The sequence below is a fragment of the Gossypium raimondii genome, chromosome 6 (assembly GCF_025698545.1).
Source record: "Gossypium raimondii isolate GPD5lz chromosome 6, ASM2569854v1, whole genome shotgun sequence".
Taxonomy (NCBI): domain Eukaryota; kingdom Viridiplantae; phylum Streptophyta; class Magnoliopsida; order Malvales; family Malvaceae; genus Gossypium; species Gossypium raimondii.
The window spans coordinates 40793753-40813084 of NC_068570.1; the positions used below are offsets into that span (position 1 = coordinate 40793753).

Here is a 19332-nt window from a genome sequence, read left to right on the forward strand (position 1 = left end):
TTATTAGTGGTGTCTAAAATATTATCACAAAGATTATATTTACGTCATTATTTATATTTGGTGATGAAAACTTCGTCATCCTAATGTTCGTCACGTTAAGTGTGTCACTAAAGGTTATGAGTGATGTATCATTATTTTCCATGTATTATAGACAATATGATGACAATAATGTATAATGTCATCGTATAATTAATATTTTGTGACTACTAGTTGTATCATTTAATCATATAAAATTTCATTATTGATAATATGTATTGTCAACAATAATGAAATAACATTCAATACATCACTACAGCAAAACAGGCTTTTAGCGGTATTTTTAGCGGCGTTTGGACAAAAAAACCGCTAAAACTCGAGCATTAGCAGCGGCGCTTTCAGGAAACTGCCGCAAAAAATGAGCCTTAGCGGCGTTTTTTGAGAAAACGCCGCAAAAAAAGTAAGCCCAATGTCATTGTTTTTGTACCTTTCGGGGCTTTAGTGGCGTTTTTAAGAAAGCGCCGCTAATGCTTAGGTCTTTAGCGGCATTTTGATAAAGTGCCGCTAATGCTCAGATCTTTAGTGGCGTTTTTGATAAAGCGCCGCTAATGCTCAGATCTTTAGCGGTGTTTTTCAAGAAGCGCCGCTAATGCTTGGGGATTTAGCGATGTTTTTCAAGAAGCGCCGCTAATGCTTGGGGCTTTAGCGGCGTTTTTAAAGAAGCGCCGCTAATGCTCGGGGCTTTAGCGACATTTTCCAAGAAGAGCCACTAATGCCCGGGCTTTAGCGGCCTTTTCCAAGAAGCGCCGCTAATGCTTCTAGATTTAGCGTTTTGAAAAGCTACCAAAGCATTTTATCTGTCTATTTACTATTTAATTTGTTTATTTATATTAATTAAAATTCAATTTATTTTAATTGAATATTTGTTTAAAATGGATAAATTTGAAATAATGAAACATAGAAATAATTTGAAATAAAAACATAGAAAAATATTTGTTAAAAATGGAGAAATTAAAATACTATTATTTAAAATAATTTTAAAAGTTTTTGGGTACATGATTGATTGATTTTTAATTTACATATTAAATAATTTCAAATACAATTGTAAAAGATACGATAGTATTAATTTTAAAATATTTAATTTAATTATCATTATAGTTTAGGGTTTAATATATATGGTTTAGGGTATATATATGGTTAATTTAGGATTTAGGGCCGGTTTAAGAGTTACAATTTTAAGGTTTATAGATTATGGAATTAGGGATTATTGATTAGGGATTCTGATTTAAGGGTTGTGATTTAAGATTTATGGGTTAGGGGTTAGGGATTAGAGGTTAAGAGTTAGGGATTTAGGGTTGATGGATTCAGTGTCAAGTTAGGGTTTAGGATTTAGATTAATTAGTGTATTTTAATTTATATATTAAATAATGTTTAGGGGTTGGGGTTAGGGATTCAGGGTCGGGTTAGGGTTAGGGTTTAGATTAATTAGTATTTTTTAATTTATATATTAAATAAGGTTTAGGGGTTAGTGGTTAGGGGTTTGGGGTTTGGGGTTAAGAGTTAGTGATTTCGGGTTTGGAGATTCGAGGTCAGGTTAGAGTTTAAGGTTTAGATTAACTAGTATTTTTAATTTATATATTAAATAAGTTCTTATATAATTGTAAAAGAGATAATAATAAATTGTAAAGATTATTAATTTAAAATTGATATGCAATATACAATAATTGAATATAAAAAATTGTAAAATATGCGAGCTTTGGCGGCGTTTATAGCAAAAACGCTGCTAATATGTATTAGAATTTTCCAAAACGGTGTCGTTTCATTACAATAATTTAATTTATTAGTGGCGGTTCTTCTGTAAACGCCGGAAAAGGTAACATTAGCGGTGTTTATGACTAAAAAATATTTACTCTAAACCATTTGATATATTTAAATATTAGATTTAAAAATTAATAAATAAATGTAACAAATTGATACGGATAGGTAACTATCTATTTTGGATATATAGGACCAAATTATAGCAAATAAAAATAAAATACAAAACTAAAATCATTCCACATCGAACATCTAGCAAAATAATTATATTTTAGTTAGGAAGAAATATCTCTAATAAAATGGAGATTAGATCGAAAATGAATAATATAAAATCATGATTAACGTCTCAATCTTTAATAGAAATTTGATATGTGAGAGATTAATTGCTTACATTGGATAATTCTAACTTAACAATTAATTACTGACCATTTAATCATTTTTTCTTATTAAAATATACAATATTTATTTTGAGAGTACTTGATTTTTTATAAAAATTCAATTTATAAAAAAATAATAAATGTTTTATAAAATCACTTAACTAATAATTTTTAATAGACAAAATAAAATATTTTTAGCATAGCAAAACAATGTCGTTTTATTCCAAATGAAATAATTTTTTGCGGGGTTTTTATGAAAAACGCCACAAAAAATAATTTTACTTTAAAAAAATAGTGCCATTTTATAAAATCCCCCCCAGAAATCCCCAACATTCCCCCCTAAAATCCCTAATTCCCCCCTTGAAATCCCCAACTTTACAAACATATCGTCCTTTAAAACTTTTAACTCCATGCCCATTGCTATCTTTTCTTCCTCAACCCCAATTCTTAAACGCCCAAATTTGGAAAGCTATTTTTTCTTTCTCTACAGAACTTTTAAAAAAACTGATCACGATTCATAAACATATAACAATCACAATCCCGCTGGACTTTTAGCAAAATCCAAAAATCTCTCTTCCTTCATGGAAGCTGCTTCGAGTAATTTATTGAGCTTCATTTCCATGCTACCGACATGTTTCATACTCGTAAGCACTCTGATATCTCTCCTTTCTCGATTTATTTTTAAAAAAATCTGCTTAAATTAGCTTATTATTCGGTTTTTGTCCTCTCTAGGGTTTTAATGGATCGATTATCGATGTTTTGGATCTTTATGTACTGATTTGATTTAAGTTAATCAAAAATAACAGTAAGATATAAAATAAAAATGGTTGCATTTATTAGATAATTACTTGTTTAATCTGATCTTTTTCTGTGTATTAGTTAATGGTTATTATTTTTTATGTAAGTTGATTGTTCTTGAGCTTCATTTCCATGCTACTTACATGTTTCATGCTCGTTTGCACTCTGATATCTCTCCCTCTTTCTTAAATCTCCCTTGCCTTTTTGTTTTCTTTTGCAATCTGCTTATGTTCGGATTTGAATTAGCTTATTATTCATTTTTTTGTTCTTTCTAGGGTTTTAGTGGATCCATTAAAGATGTTTTAGATCTTTATGTTATGATTTGATTTATGGTAATCTAATTTATCCGTGTAACTTAACAAAAAATAAAAGTGATGACATTAATCAAATAATTATTTGATTAATCTGATCTTTTTCTATGCAATTTATTAGATGATTAATATTTTTTAAAGTGTTTAAATCTATTATTCTTTCAGGTTATTTTTTAAAGCGTTTTTCTAGTTTATGTTAATATGGCTTTTAGCAAGAAAACTGTTTGGAAAGGTTTGGCTTTGCTGAATGATGATGAATATCTTGTTTATATAGTGTTCTCTTTTACCATTTATGTATTTCTTGTGTCGCATCTTTGTATTTTGATTTGCTGAGTTTCTATTGTTATTGACTCCTGTTACAAATACTTTACATTTACGCGTCTCATATTATAATTGCATCTGAACTATTATAGCCGAAGTGCCAAAAAGATTTCTCCTTTAAGAATGAAAATGATTACTTATTGTTTGTGGAAGAAGGAATTATTTGGCAAGAAATAAAGAAATAGGACTTTCAAGAGTGCAAAATATCTATGTACATATAATTGGATGTTATTCATGTTTAAATCCAACAATTTCTTCAGAGAAAAGACAGCAACATTAGTCAACTTTGTTTACCTAATGTCTTAATGATCTACAGATGATTTCATATATGACTCGATCATTGTTTAAAAATGTTTATGTCATGTTTTATATGTACATAGATATTTTCTTTCATCTTTTGAAATTCATTGTGGAAATGCTTAATGATACTGTTTAGTTAATCATTTTTTTTCATTTGAGGTTTTTATTGCATTTATGTCTATATACATTTAGCTTCTGTCCCAATTAAAACATTGTTTGGTTTTTTAATTACAGGCTTTTCCATGCATTGATTTCTGTTTCTATTTGGATATATCATTTATTTAGCATGCAGCAAACTATAGAACGTTATAGGCGGCATACAAGGGATAACGAAACCAATAAGCCAATTGAACAAAACCTGCAGGTTAGCATGTCTTTTGTTCTTTTATGTCTTAATGCAATTAATTATAGATTTATTTATGATTTTCATCTCTTTACTTTATATAGATTCTCCTCCATTTGTTAGTAAACACATGAATTTGAATTGCTAGTTTTTGTTAATTGTCATGTATAAATTGGTAAGGTTTAACATTATTGTCCTATTGGATTAATTTCGTGTAAATATAAATTATATATATACCCAGGTTATTAATTTCATGTTTTTATGGTGCATATTGACTGAGAATGGCAGCATCTAAAGGCTAAATCAGCAAACATGTTGAAGACAGTAGAGGATCTTGAAGTTTCAAGAAGGTATTGTTCTTTTTATAAGATTCAACCCCCACCAAAATATATATTGGCGTTAAAATATAAGGTAAGTCCATGTACTCTTAAAAATTTTGATCCATCTTTGTATCTCACTGTAATAGACATTAAAGGCTTTCTGCTATGCAGCAATAAGCTCCAATTGCAGGCTTTTTGGCATATGTAGAATTATCTTGGCACTCACAAATGCTTTTGCTTGCCAAGGATGTTTCTGGTCTACTTAGATGAACAATGCTTATTTGTTTTTTTTTGTATTCTTTTAACTATAAATTATAAGAATAGAGTCTTAATGACAATTATTATCAATGCTCTTTTACTCAGTTTCTAGTGCAGCAAGTGTGAGCTAAGAAGAAAAGCTATTTTTTTCTTGTTTGTAAAATTGCTAAAACGTGTGTGCTAAAACTGACTACTGCAAATATGACAACCAGCTCCTCACACTTTTTAAGTCTTCACTCTACTTCACAGGCCTTGTTTCTACATTTGGAGCCTCCTATGTTACTAGAAACGAAGGACGTCGAGCTAGCATTCTTGTTGGTGCAGTCAGCTTCTTCCTAGGAGGAGCTAGCAATGCAGGTGCGGTGAATATCACAATGTTGATCATAGGACGCATTCTTCTTGGTGAAGGCATCTAAATGTGTTTGGTATTTTAGTTATCCAACATTTATTGATGCACTTAGAGATTTGGATGATGCTCTTACAATGGTGCACCTATTTGCAATGTTAACTTTGAATCTTTGAATCTTTGGATTTAGGATTTGTTTGAATTATCCTTCTAATTAGTTACTTTTCTCATTTCCTACTGGATAGAAATGTGTTTGACTCTGGATATTTTCATCATTTCAGGCAAGAATTATTGATTTTTATTATAGTCTGATTATGGTTTTAGTCCCTCGTTATCATTTGATTTTAATTAAGTATAATTTGGTTTCTTTAATTTTATAATATTGACGTGAATTTTAAAAAATATGGTAGATATGTGAATTTATTATTCGTTAGGATTGATTGGAATTTTAGGTGCTCATTTATTTAAACATAATATTTTAATTTTAAATTTAAATTTATTAATTTTTATTTAGCTTTAAAGTTAAAATTTTAATAGAAATTTTAATTTAATTAATATTTTTATCCTTAAAAGTATATAATTTAAAGTTTAAATTTCAAAACATAATATAATATTTATCATAGAAATAAATATTATTTAATTAAAATATTTTTTAAAAAGTCATGTTTTTAGCAGCGTTTGTCAAAAAGCGCCGCTAAAAGTCATCTTATAGTGGCGTTTGTGGTATAAGCGTCACTAAAGGTCATGTTCTTTAGTAGCGTTTGTGGTACAAGTGCCTCTAAAGGTCATGATCTTTAGCGGCGTTTGTGGTAGAAGCGTCGCTAAAGGTCATGATCTTTAGCGGCGTTTGTTGTAGAAGCGCCACTAAAGGTCATGATCTTTAGCGGTGTTTGTGGTAGAAGCGCCACTAACGGTCTTGTTCTTTAGCAGCGTTTGTGATAGAAGCACTGCTAAAGATCATGATCTATAGCAGCGTTTGTGGGATAAGCGCCGCTAAAGGTCATGACTTTTAGTGGCGTTTATTTTAAAAAACGCTGCAAACGTTAGTGGTGTTGTCAACAGCGGCATTTTTTGTGGCGCTTCGAAAAGCGCCGCAAATACTTTTAGCGGCGTTAAAAAGCGCTGCTAAAGGCCTAAAAAAATGCCGCTAAAAGCCTGTTTTGGTGTAGTGTATAAATAATGAAAGTGATATTGTAAGAATGTCAATGACATATTCTATCGTCAACTATTATAATAAAATAATAACACCAATGGAAATAATGTAAAACACCATCATTTAATAAGTATTTAGTGACATAGTTTCACCACCAAATGATATATGTAATCGACATTCATTGGTTGAACAGTCACCAATAATGCCATAACATTTCAAATTTAAGTGAAGAAATATAGCAGCATTATTAATGAAATACTCTAACATCGCCTAATATGATAAAATAATGTCAAGAATGCTTTTATTTATTTAGTTTCGATTTAAAATTGTCACATATTTTAAATAATATTGTAACGGCCCGTTTTTCAGTGGTGTTGAAAACAGTGGTTTTGGGGCCACAAATCTGACAAGTAATTTCATAAATGTTATTATTCAATACTTAAGAGTCAAATATGATTTTAAAAAGGTTTTTGATATGGTAATTTATGCTATTCGAATAATTAATTAAGGTCAAGTGGTTTTAAAAAATAAAGTATTGGGACCTCTTTTCTACAAACCGAGCCGTAAATATTTTTATAAATATTTAAAAGTGCTATTAAGGTTGTATTAAAGTTTCATTAAGAAATTTTAATGTTTCGATAGTTAATTAATTAAAAGTACTAAATTGTAAAGGATGTAAAATTTGATCACTATTTGATTTGAGTGATTAAATGGCTTATTGAATAATAGAAAAGGGACTTAAATGGTAATTAAATCATTTAAGGATTTATTGGACGGTTTTCGGCAACTAAAAGCATAAAATTTGGATGATTTTTAAGTGGACAAAATGGTAATCTTATAATTAAATTAATTAAAAGAAAACAAAAGGCTAAATTAGTATCATCGTTTTGGTTTCTTCTTAAACAACCGAATTGGCATGGAAACTTTAAGCTAGGTTCAGCCATGGTGGTTTCCTCATGCATGGTAAGTAATTCTTACCTGTTTTTAGTAATTTTGATGTTTTTGACATCATTGCAATTAGGTCCAGCTAGTTCGTACCTTCGATTTTGAAATTTTTAAAGATTTTGAATGTTACCATTGATGAATCTTCGTGATTTTAGATGTTAAATGATGAATTTTAGGTATTAGTTGTTATTTTTAAGTATTTTATTAAGTGATTTTGATGAATATAACGATTAGGGATTAAATTGTTGAAATAGTAAAAATACAAGGACTACATGTGAAAACTTTACAAGTTTTGGGCTATATTGGATGCTAGTAACATACTGAATGATATGAATTTTAATTAAAATTGTTAATTTGCATGTTTTAGGCTTAGAGACTAAATTGAATAAAAATGAAAAATGAGGGCAATTTTGTGAAAATGTAAAAGGACTAAATCACATAAATGAAGTGATTTTGATGTCTAAATTAATAAATTTAATGAAATTATTAATTTAGATCAAGATTGAGTAGAAAATCGGGGAGGATGGAAAAATTACCAAAAAGCCCTTGTACTTTGATATTTCTGCAATTTAGCTAGGTAAGTTCGTATGAACTATAATCACTTCAATGTTGGTTAAATTGAATGTTTAATGTGTTATTCCAATGTAAATGATTCAATATATATGTGTTATTATGAAATTTATCATATAATCAAACGATAGAAATCCAACAATGTTTCGACGATTATCGAGCCCCGTTTGAACCTTAGGAATTCATAAGATACAAATGACATGTCATTAGGGTTTACATGTTTCGGGTGCTGGTCTTGAATGTCCTATTGATGGTTGAGGCCCGGCATGTGTTGCGGATACTCCACAGCTCGTGTGAGCAGGCCCTTTTTCACAGCTTGTGTGAGCAGACCTGTTTCATAACTCGTGTGAGCAGACCCATTTTACAGCTCGTGTGCTCAACCATGTATATGAAAGGAAAGATTATGATTATATATTTAGCACACTTTGTGTGAGCTATCCCGCGTATCCGATGATATTCTAAACGGTTCAACGGGCATGAGTTAGAAAGGAAATAGTAAGTGTTCAATATGAACAAAGACATGTGTAGGAAATTCATTGAAATGGTGAGATACATGAAAAGCATGTTATGATGGATGATAAATCCAATTGAATCGTGCTCAAGAATAATGGTTATCCATATTAAATTCATATGAATTATGTTTAAATGAACTAACATGTGTTGTTGATGTGCTTAAGCTTGTGCCACGTTTGTCGTTATGATTGATGTTTATACTTATGTTTGTACTATGCATATGAAACGGGTAAGAAAAGGGAATCAAACGGTAAGTTCATAATTGGGATGTATTATGATGTTATAAAATATTTGATGTGATAAATGATGTACTTATATGTGAGAAGTCCATTTATGCTATGAAATAATTTACCTATATCACGGATAAATATACTAATTCGCGAAGTAATAATGTTGTTTAGGCTTATGCTAAGCATTTGGAATGGAAGGGAAAGTAAGTAAATAGAATGATTTATAATCTTATAGAAAGGTTGATGATTATGTATTACAACTCATAAATCCCAATATGTTATATATGAAAAGTGTATGTGATGTTGATGAATATACTCAAATGTGAGTTGAATGGTGTTCAATAGATTTATACCAGGTTTAAAATATTGGTGTTAATCTATGTATTATAGTATCGAAGTGATAAGTTATGTTTCATGTTCTACGAGCTTACTAAGCATTCATTAGTTACGTAGTTATCTTTCTCTTACTTTTCAGTTTTCGAAAGCTTTATCAGTTTGGAAGCTTATCGGAGACCTATCACACTATCTAGTGGTTAAATTGGTAGATTCTGATGTTTTGATCAAGTTTATAATGGCATGTATAGGTGGACTTGTGGTTCATGTTAGTCGATGAGTTTGACATGTATATGTCATTGTGGTTGGTGTAACCTTGGTACTTTTGATGCCTTATTGAGGTGTGTTATTTTGGAAATGTATAATGCATGTTTGAATGGCTAATATGGTAGGTGATGAATTGACCACAACATGGTCAAGTTATGGTATGCTTTGAAAAGGTTTTGAATAGATGTGCATGATTGAAATATGGTATGTTTATATGTTGATTGTTGGAACCATTTGGCAGTGGCTAGATTGGTGTCATTTAGATGGTTTTGATGCATGTAAGAAGTGGTCCAAATGGTAAAGTTAATTTGATATGGCATGAATCCAATATGGTAAGGTTGGTATGTGTCAATTATGATATATTTTGGTATGGAAAAAAGTTAGTTGATAAATGGTTTAATATGAACATGTTTAGGTATGTTTAATGTATGTGTTTGAGGTGCCTATATGGCATATTGGTATAATGAAATTTGGTTATTTGAAAATGGTCATTTTATGCATGTTTGAACATGTTTTGATGCCTTGATCATATGTGCAAATGATATTTAGGTGCATATTTGAGGTGGGTTAAAGAAATGGCTTGATCTTGGCCAATTCCGTGTATCCCCTGTAGGTTTTAAAGGTGGTATTTTGAGAGTTACACGGCATGGCACACGGGCATGTGGCTTGGCCGTGTGACCCAATTCAGAGCGTTACACAGGCACAGACACGGGCTGGGACATGATCGTGTGTCCCTATTTTGATTATTATATGGCCTGAAACACAGGTGTGTGTCTTAGCTGTGTGAGGCACACGGCCATGTGACCCTTATAGTGTGAAAATTTCTATCTTTCTCCATAAATTTCTAAATATTTATGATTTATTCCCTAATCATTTTTAAACTGTTTCTAAGGCCTCGAGGGCTCAAATAAGGGACGATATGCATTTGTTTGAATGAACTATGATATGATTTAAAAAATGTTTAGAAATAAATATTTTAAGTTATGATTTTATGGTAATGCTCCGTAACCCTATTTTGGCAACGAATACGGGTTAGGGGTGTTACAAATATAATAACAACAAAAAGTGTCACCTAATCATAGAAATTATCACCGAAAAGGTACAATCATTTTTTGGTTTCAAGTGGTCCACTTGTTAGAAGCTTTGCAACTCGATATCCTTATATATATACATACATATATATAATAATATGTTTTCACATTTGATTGTCAGTGATGGATATTTTATGTTTAAGCGATGAACCTTCTACAACGTGTTGCGTAACTGCAACCACAATAAGCGTTGGTCGGTTCCCTAGTGTGACATTGGTAGTAAGATTGTCCTTGTTGGTGGCAATGGACATTGTTTCTTTTAACTGCTACATATGAAATCTATTTTCTTCAAGCAAGTAGTCGAATATTTATCTTGGAATCCATGAATATATCATCTTTAATGTCATAGTGCCCACCAGTGCACGAATCTCCACCATCGTTGTCCCAATGGTGAATACCCAAATTGACTTCATCAAATTTGGTGCATTTAGACACCATTACCAAGGCCAAGAGAAGGAACATGGACCAAACCTTGGACCCTATTTCGAAAACTTCTAAAAAGACAAAAACGAAAATAAATGTATGAGAATGGTTTAAGCTTGTCTAGTAAAAGGAAAGGGACCAAGATAGGGATTTAGATTAAATTTTTTACGAGTCAAGTTAATTTTATATACTATTCTGAGGGTGCAATTTATTTTTATCTATGCTCCTTTTCAGGGTATGTCTCTAAAAAATCGGGTTAGAAGAATTTGGGTTAGTGGAACCTAGAGTGGTTACATTCTGATTTTTGAGTTAAATTTGTGAAATTATGTAAAGTAAATTGATCTAGTTCGGTGATTAAGTGTCGTGCTTGTGTGTGCAAGGTTCTAGGTTCGAATCTTGTTGTTTGAATTTTTAAAATTTTTGCCCAAACCCCTATCTTTGAGCTTATAGGTTGAATACTATTTTCTCTCAATTTGTGATAGAATGAGCTTGTTGGTTCAGTAGTAAGCTATTAGCTTACTCGTTGGTCTTGTGTTTGAATCCCTATGTGGGCGTATTGGCAATATTTTTGTTATTTCTATTTGATCCAAGCATGTAGTGGTTGTAGTCCAATCGAATTCTGTTTGTGGGGAAAATCTTATAAGTTATCAGAATATTGAGTTGGTTTTGAAAATTCCCTAAATCCCTCAAGTTCCCATATTTTGTTTCACATTTTTTTTATTTTATTCCTTCTTTTTGTTTTTTCTTTCTCCCTTTTCCACACTTTTCTGTTCCTTATCGTCCTTTTTTGCTATTTTCCCCAAACAAGTTCTTGTGCAATTTTGGTTCTTTTTGTTACTATTTGTCAATATTGTTCTGTTTGTAACCCTTGATTCCTTTCAATTTCATTCTTGTTGTTTCAATGTAGTACGTATTCGACATAGAAAACTATTTTTGTTAGTTGATGTGCAAATAGGGGGTTTTCTTATTATCTTTGTGATGGAAGTAATTATTGATTTGTGGTTGATGTTTGGATGCAATTAAGAGAAGATCGTGAGGCGGTTGGTTCTCCGATGATTTAAGTTTGTATTAAGTTATTGTTCTGTTTAGAGGTGAGTGTTTTCGTGGTAGTAAGGGTTGCTCGTTTTGTTTTTGGGTACGTTCAACGTCGGTTTTATTAAATTAGTTAATTGGATTGGTTGAATTTCAGGTATTAATCAATATTAGTTGTCAATTTAGGTACTAAAATTCGTGGTTTTTGATCCTAAGTCAGAATTTGATAAGGTGTGTAATGAAAACTCGAGAAATCAACGAACAACTGAAAGCCAAAATTGGGGTTGTCGACTCCACACAGCCGTGTGTGAGGCCGTATATGACACACCGCCGTATGAGCCCATTTTTCAAAATTTTACCCTAAGCTCGTTTATTATGTGCGATGTGTAATTAGACTTTCCATTGGGTCCATACTGCTTTAAAATGACTTGAAAACAAGGAATTTGTTAGTGTGCTATTATATGTTATGTGTTTAAGGTATGTAGATATATATGTATTAATTGTGTTCCATCAAATCTGATGGCATCTATCTGTGTTGAAATGTTGTATATGAGTTTATGATGTCTGAATATGTTAAATTGTAGAACTCCGAATTTGATATTTGACCATGCATGTGACATTGTGGTTTTTCTGGTTGAAGTGATTCATTTTATGATATATCTATCTACAAAGCATGAAAGCCCATGTTTACTGGTTTCTGTTAAGTATATGAAAGCATGTTCAACATGCTTATTGTTTTGATTTTGTATCTGCATGTAATGTCACATTACATTGGGGTGAGATATGATATGTGATGGAGGAAGTGTGATTTTGGTAGTATTATAGCATCTTCTGGCGGTGTAACCACAATATCTATTATGGCAGCTTGACTGCAATTTTAGTGGTTTGACCACATATATTTGATTCTGGTGGATTACCGCAACATTTCTATCTGGTAGCTTAGCTACACTTATATGACTGGCATACCACCATGACTCGGTGTGATTGGATGGTGGACTCTTGTAGTTCTAATTGGTGTGATTGGTTGGACGGAGTTGGTGTGTAGCGGATGAGGGTAGGATTTGTGCCTGCATCTATATCTAAATCTATGTCTGCATTTGTATCTGAACTTGTATATGCATCTGTATTTGATTATGATAATACATCTGATTCCGTATGTGAGAATATGTTTGAGCTTGTATTTGAAAACGTATATGTTTGTGTATGTGTTCTGACTTGTTGCTTGGGATGTGTTACACACTGGGCTTTTAGCTCACTCGTGCGGGAGCTCAAGTTGTTTACTCAGTTAATTAAATTATGGTGATTTTCGTAATTATTTTTTTTTTGGGGGGGGGGGATTGTAATCTGTTTTGACTTGTTTTGGTTTTTGTTTAAATCGTCGATAGTTGATATTTTCGAATGTAAAAATGTAAAATGACACGAGTTAACAAAATGGACTTCAGTTTTCAAAGCTAAAACTCTGAAAATATTTCCACTGCAAATTAAGTAATTTCTTAAGTGTTTTTTTTTGTAAACAAATAAATAGCTTATAATAATTATTTGCCATATTAATATTTTCTAAACACTCATTGAAATCGAAAGTTTTCAAACGAGATCAAGTTAAGAGTTATACTAAAAAATAAATAAGCTCTGTGCGTAATTTTCGAAATAACATACAAGTGTTTTGCTAAAAGTATTATTTTCAGAAGTTTTAGTTTCTAAAGCTGGAATTAAAACTTTTGGGTTTTTAAACAAACTAATGTCATTTCTCTAGATTCGATTGTAACGTTTAGACTGAATTTAAGGTGTTATAAGGTATTTGTTATTACCATATAAAACCTTTTTTTTTTCTCAACCAGCCGATGTTTGTTTTAGATATGTTAAACAAACATGTTAGTTATTCAATGCTCTTTTAATTGCCAAGTATAATGGATGGCTGGCAAAAAGTGAAAAACTGAAACAAAAGACCATTATAGAAAGTAACAATATTTGGTGCATTGTTGGCGTTATTATTAGATTTTTGTCTTTTTAAAATATTTTTTTAGGACAAACATATAATATTGTGAATTATTTTTTTAGCTTATTTGGTTGACATGGAAGGTTGGGTTTAATTCACTACAAAAATAAGGGACTTTTAGCGCAGAGATAAGAGGAAGATTAAAAAAAAAAAAAAAAACCCTTGAATTTCCAATTTAACAGTGTCAATGTCGGTATTTATTTGGACACTAATGGGTTGTTGCTAAAACCCCAAATCTTTCACATTTACTTTAATAATTAATTTAAAATACCTAATGGCCTACTACTACTAACAAATTAGGATGAAACGTATTTGATTTTGTTGTTGTAATCGGTGTTGTGAGTAGCAATGATTGATTTGTTGTTGAAATTCTAGATTATTTCAACTACTTAGATTATTACTAAGTTTCATGTTTTACCCCCAAAAAAATACAATACAAATAAATTTTTAATATAAAAATTAATATAGTTACATACAATTAAATATTATTTTTTTTGTTGAGTAGAGTAAAATCTTCATATGATCAAACAAAACTTACTTTAATTTTAAATATTGTTAATATACAATGGAACTGGCAACAAATCAAGTAGATAAATAGTACAAATTAGTTATATAGAAATCGCATTGTGGTGGGTTTCAGGCTTTTATTGAGGACTTTTGTGATCAACATGGCCAATGGATGGCGACTTGATCAATTGCAACTTGTTTATCCTTGCTTTTCTCCCTTATATCCATCGTTTGTTAGGCTAATGACAAGTTGCTATACCAAAATGTTCAAGGTTTATGTGATTGTATACGTTATGTGTGTATATATACATGCATTCTCTTAAATAATTTATAAAGAAATATTTTGAAAATATTTTACATTTTTTTATCAAGAAAGAGTTATTATTATTGATGATTAAAAAATGTAAATTCATTGTTCAAGGGTCATCGTCTTTTTGCATGTTTTGTGTGTTTTCTTGAGGACGAGTAAAGATTTAAGTGTCAAAGAGTTTGATTTGCTGTAAATTGACATGTCAAATTAGGCTCATCATTACACTTAACGAGCTTGTTTTCGATCAATTTATATGTTTTGATTTAGTTTTTGTTTTTTGCTTTAATAAATGAAATGCTATGTTTTTAACACGTTTGAGATTCGAAATGACCAAATTCGCCGTCAAGGACCTAACGATTGATTGAGTGGTGTAAGAGCTTGATGGTGGCCTGAATTTGAGTGAAAACATTGCCAAAGATAGAGGTATCGCGATATCAAAGCGTGGAAGTCACAACACCTCCGACAGGCTCGAATTGAAGAAGAAAAGGGAACATCTATAGTGATGTCACGATATCCTACCCTGGGTATGACTACCTCCCGATGTACCAAAGCCGGAAGTGAGAATACTGCAGCTAAAGATATGAATTAAGACAGTGTCCACAAGTATATAGGTCATATTATAATATAATTTTCACAACGAAGTATTAGAGCACTCCGATGATCGTACCCAAGGGAGGCAAGACTAAACTAATATTAACTTCTACGCTAGTGGGTTTAGTTAGTAATTTAATTTAATTATTTTACGATTGATCCTAAAGTGATGAGAAAAACTACGTACTTTATAAAAATAATAAAAACTATTTGATAGTAATTGACTTTTCATGAAGAAAAATGTAATGGTTATCATGGGATAAAATAGGACCATATTAGGATAACAGATTTATCTCAAAGAGACTAAGGATACCCTATGAGGGTAACACACTAATGACAAAGCCATTGGACGAGCACTAATCATGTTGCTTTCGTAATGATATGTCATTAGGGAGAGCTCAGTCACGATACTATAGTGGAATGACTTCGTGACTAAATAAGTTTATAATTAATAGGCGAAAAAATGAACTTAATTATAAATCATTTGAGCCCTAATTGTATATATTTAATCGATCTCCCCGCTCGCTCGTTGAAATAAAAAATAAATTTCATGTTGAATAAGTGAACAGAAATGGATAGAGATGGTAAAGTTAGAGAAATAGGAAACACTTGAAAATAAATGTGGTTTTCTCTAAATGGAAATGACCTGGAAAATAAATTTATGGTTTTTCAATTATTATTGATTAAATAATTGAAGTTAGAAAGTGTAAATAAATTTATTGGTCATTGTAAAATTAATTGAATGTAAAAATATTAAATATATTTTCTCATAGATTCTTTTACACTAAAGTCGTCATGATTTTAATGAAATCAGAATTGGATTGAGAAAATTATTTAATTGGGAAATTAATTTATTTAAATTAAATTAAGATGTTTATTTCGGGAAATAGAAATATAAATATCAGGTTGGATTGAATTAAAAAGTACTAGGTTAAAAGTCTAGGGAGTACTTTTAATTGGACCCGATACAGGAGAGGCCTAAAAGCCCCTCTGTTTAGAGGGAGGGATGACAAACCCTAATTTGTTTAACTAGGGTTGTCACCCCACCTAATCCTAGTTAGATTAGGAGTTCATTTTTCTATTGAAATAGACTTCTAACTATTCAACAAGGGTTTCACCTCTTCTCCTTATAAATAGATGGCACCAGTAGGGCTAACCTACAGAACTTTAAGATATTGTTATTCTACCAGAAAATAGTGAGAGTTTATTATCTGACTATTAATTCTATTTTCCAAAGTAATAATTCTAACAATTTCTATTGAGAAAGATTTTGCTTTCACACTAAAAGTAAAGAAAATTATTTCGAGTTCTGTGTTTGATTCGAATCGTTTGAGCCCACACTTGAAGCAATTTGTGGTACAAGAATAGCAGAGAAGGTTATTCAGTTGAAAGTCAGGAATGACACGAATCCGTCTAGCAAAAAGCACAAGTGCAATTTCGATAAATAGTTTATTGTTATAAATATTACAAACCAAAACGATTTTAAAATTTTTATTTTCCTCTATGCAAGAAAATCATTTTCAAACTGAATTTTTTCCAACAGAAAGTCCATAATTTGTGATCTACAATTGTCAAGAGTATGACCCTTGTAAACTTGGTAGAATAGTTAGGAAATGATTTACATATGAATTAGGGAGTAGATTGCATACCTTGGAACATCAATGTGTATTTGTAACGACGATGTGGTGTGATGTCTTTGTTGTTGGACAAAACACGTTAGCGAACAAAATAGATAAATATAAATAAAAAATATTTATATATATAAAATAAAATATAAATAGAATAATTTATAGTTCAATTGTCAAATACGTAACCATTAAAACCATAATAAAAAGTTGAAATCAAAAATAAGAATAGAGATTTACTAAATGTTGAGGCATGTTTAACACAGTTTCCTTAAGACAAATTCGGCCGCACCTACGGTACTTGGAGAAACGTCGTTGGTCGGATGTCTCCCAGGATACAATAATACGGTGATCAAAGCAGTAGCTTCTCTGCAGCGATCAATGAACAAGCATTGATTTTTTCTATCACTGAAACGTTGGAAAATAAGGAGAGGAAAAGAAGAATTTTGAGTGAAAAAGGAATTCGATGTGAGAGAGTATGAGTGCAGGAAAAATTCTACAGAATTCATAGAATTTTATAGGCATTTAGTTTGGTGGAATTTTGGAAATATCCACAAAATCTGCCATTAAAGAAGCCAACAAATGACTTTTATTAAAAATTAAATGAAACTGATTAGAATCAAATAAATAAGATAAATGTCCTTATATAAATAAATCATGTCTGCTGAGGAAAAATAATTTTGTATTGTGCTAAAACTGTAACACCCCTTACCCTTATTCGATACTGGAATAGGGTACAAGGTATTACCAGAACATATACACTTTTAACCGTACTGAATCGAGTTGTAAAATTTTATCTAAATTAAAACTTTCAAATTGTTATTCTCGAGTCATTAATTAGGGTTTACTTGGCTAAATATACTCACAATCTTTTACTTCCTCGTCGTATGAATTTATAAATTTTCACTTATTTGTTGAATTTATCACACACACACACACACACATATATATATATATATATATATATATATCATGACTAAATTTCTTAAACATTTGATCAATTGCTTTTAAATACCACAATAGTTCCTTCAGTACCAATACGTATTTACCATTCAATTTAATATTTATCGATTATAATCGGGCATATGACCATTTATACACAATACATTCATACATTTTATTATCCTCCTCCTCTCTATTCCACATCCTTTATGTATAAAGCATGCTTAAATAGCATTATACATAATTTTACTATTCACTTATATTTAAATTCAAAGTTGTTTATTTGAGTCGAGTCACTAAATCATTTTTATCCGAATATACAGAGCTCCAAACTAATATCCGTTAATTTTACCAAAAACTAGACTCACATGGATTCTTACCATAAAATTTTCAGAATTTTTTACTTCGAAAATTAGTACATTTTATTCTTTAAAGTCACCCCTGTTTCACTACTCAACATCTCTGACCTCTCTTCACTAAAAATGAATTATCTCATTTTACAGAATTCAGATGATATTTTAATTTATTTCCTTTGAAAATAGACTCATTAAGTATTCTAATCATATAAATTATAACTTGTAATTATTTTTTACAATTTTTAATTATTTTCCAAAGTCAGAACAGAGGATTCTGAAATCAATCTGACCCTGCCTCACTAAAATTCAAATATCTCAAAATGTATAACTTTTTTTGCTTGCTCTGTTTCTTTTGTGTAAAAAGAGACTCATTAAGCTTTAATTTCATATCTTATTCACTCTCTAATTCAATTCTAATTCAATTTTCACCATTTTTTATGAATTTTCAAAGTCTCACTATTGTTACTGTCCAAAACTGTTTTGTTGCACATTTTACTTTTTCATAATTTCACTTTTTCACTTTCAATCATTATTCAATTCAATTCCACACATATATTCATCATTCAGTCACACTTAATCGTTACATGATCTCGTGTATTTTTACTTAGTCAATTTTCCAATGAAAACTTCGGAATAATAACAGATACACGGTGGATTCAGCACACAGTAACCACCCTTTGTAATCAATGATATCTGGTGGGATCAGCACATAGCAACCACCTTATAATTAATGATACCGGTTCACATAGTAGTTTGCACATAGTACTACACATGTGACCATCACTATCCGATACACGTAGTAGCCTACACATAGTACTACACATGTGATCGAAGCTATCAGGTACGCATAGTAGCCTGCACATAGTACTACACATGCGACCTATCATTCTGGTACACGTAGTAGGCTACACATAGTACTACACACGTGACCAACACTTTCACTTTCACATAGTGTCCTACACACAGTCCATGCTACATATGTAATCATTTCTGTCACTTCATTCGTATCCCTTTTTATTCTGAATATTCAATCGGGAAATTTCTCACTTTTTCTCATTTTTTTCTTTTTCACTAATCAAAGTCAATTCCTTGTCTTTCTTGACATATAATAACACATTTAACTTATTTAACACTCACATTACTCAATCCAGTCCAAAAATCACATTTTGGCAAAATTACATTTTTGCCCCTAAAGTTTCACAAAATTTCAATTTTGCCCCTAGTCTCAGAAATTAAATTTTATTCCTTTTTCTTATGTTTTATGAAATGCTGAACATTTTTTT

At 30.9% G+C, this 19332-nt stretch overlaps 1 long non-coding RNA gene across 1 annotated transcript; it reads left to right on the top strand.

The window, feature by feature from the left end:
* Positions 1–3488: 3488 nt before the first annotated feature.
* LOC105774689 (uncharacterized) lies at positions 3489–5480 on the top strand. The gene is made up of 2 exons (XR_008197134.1): positions 3489–4262; positions 4530–5480. It is a non-coding gene; the product is annotated as an uncharacterized LOC105774689 (long non-coding RNA).
* Positions 5481–19332: the final 13852 nt, after the last annotated feature.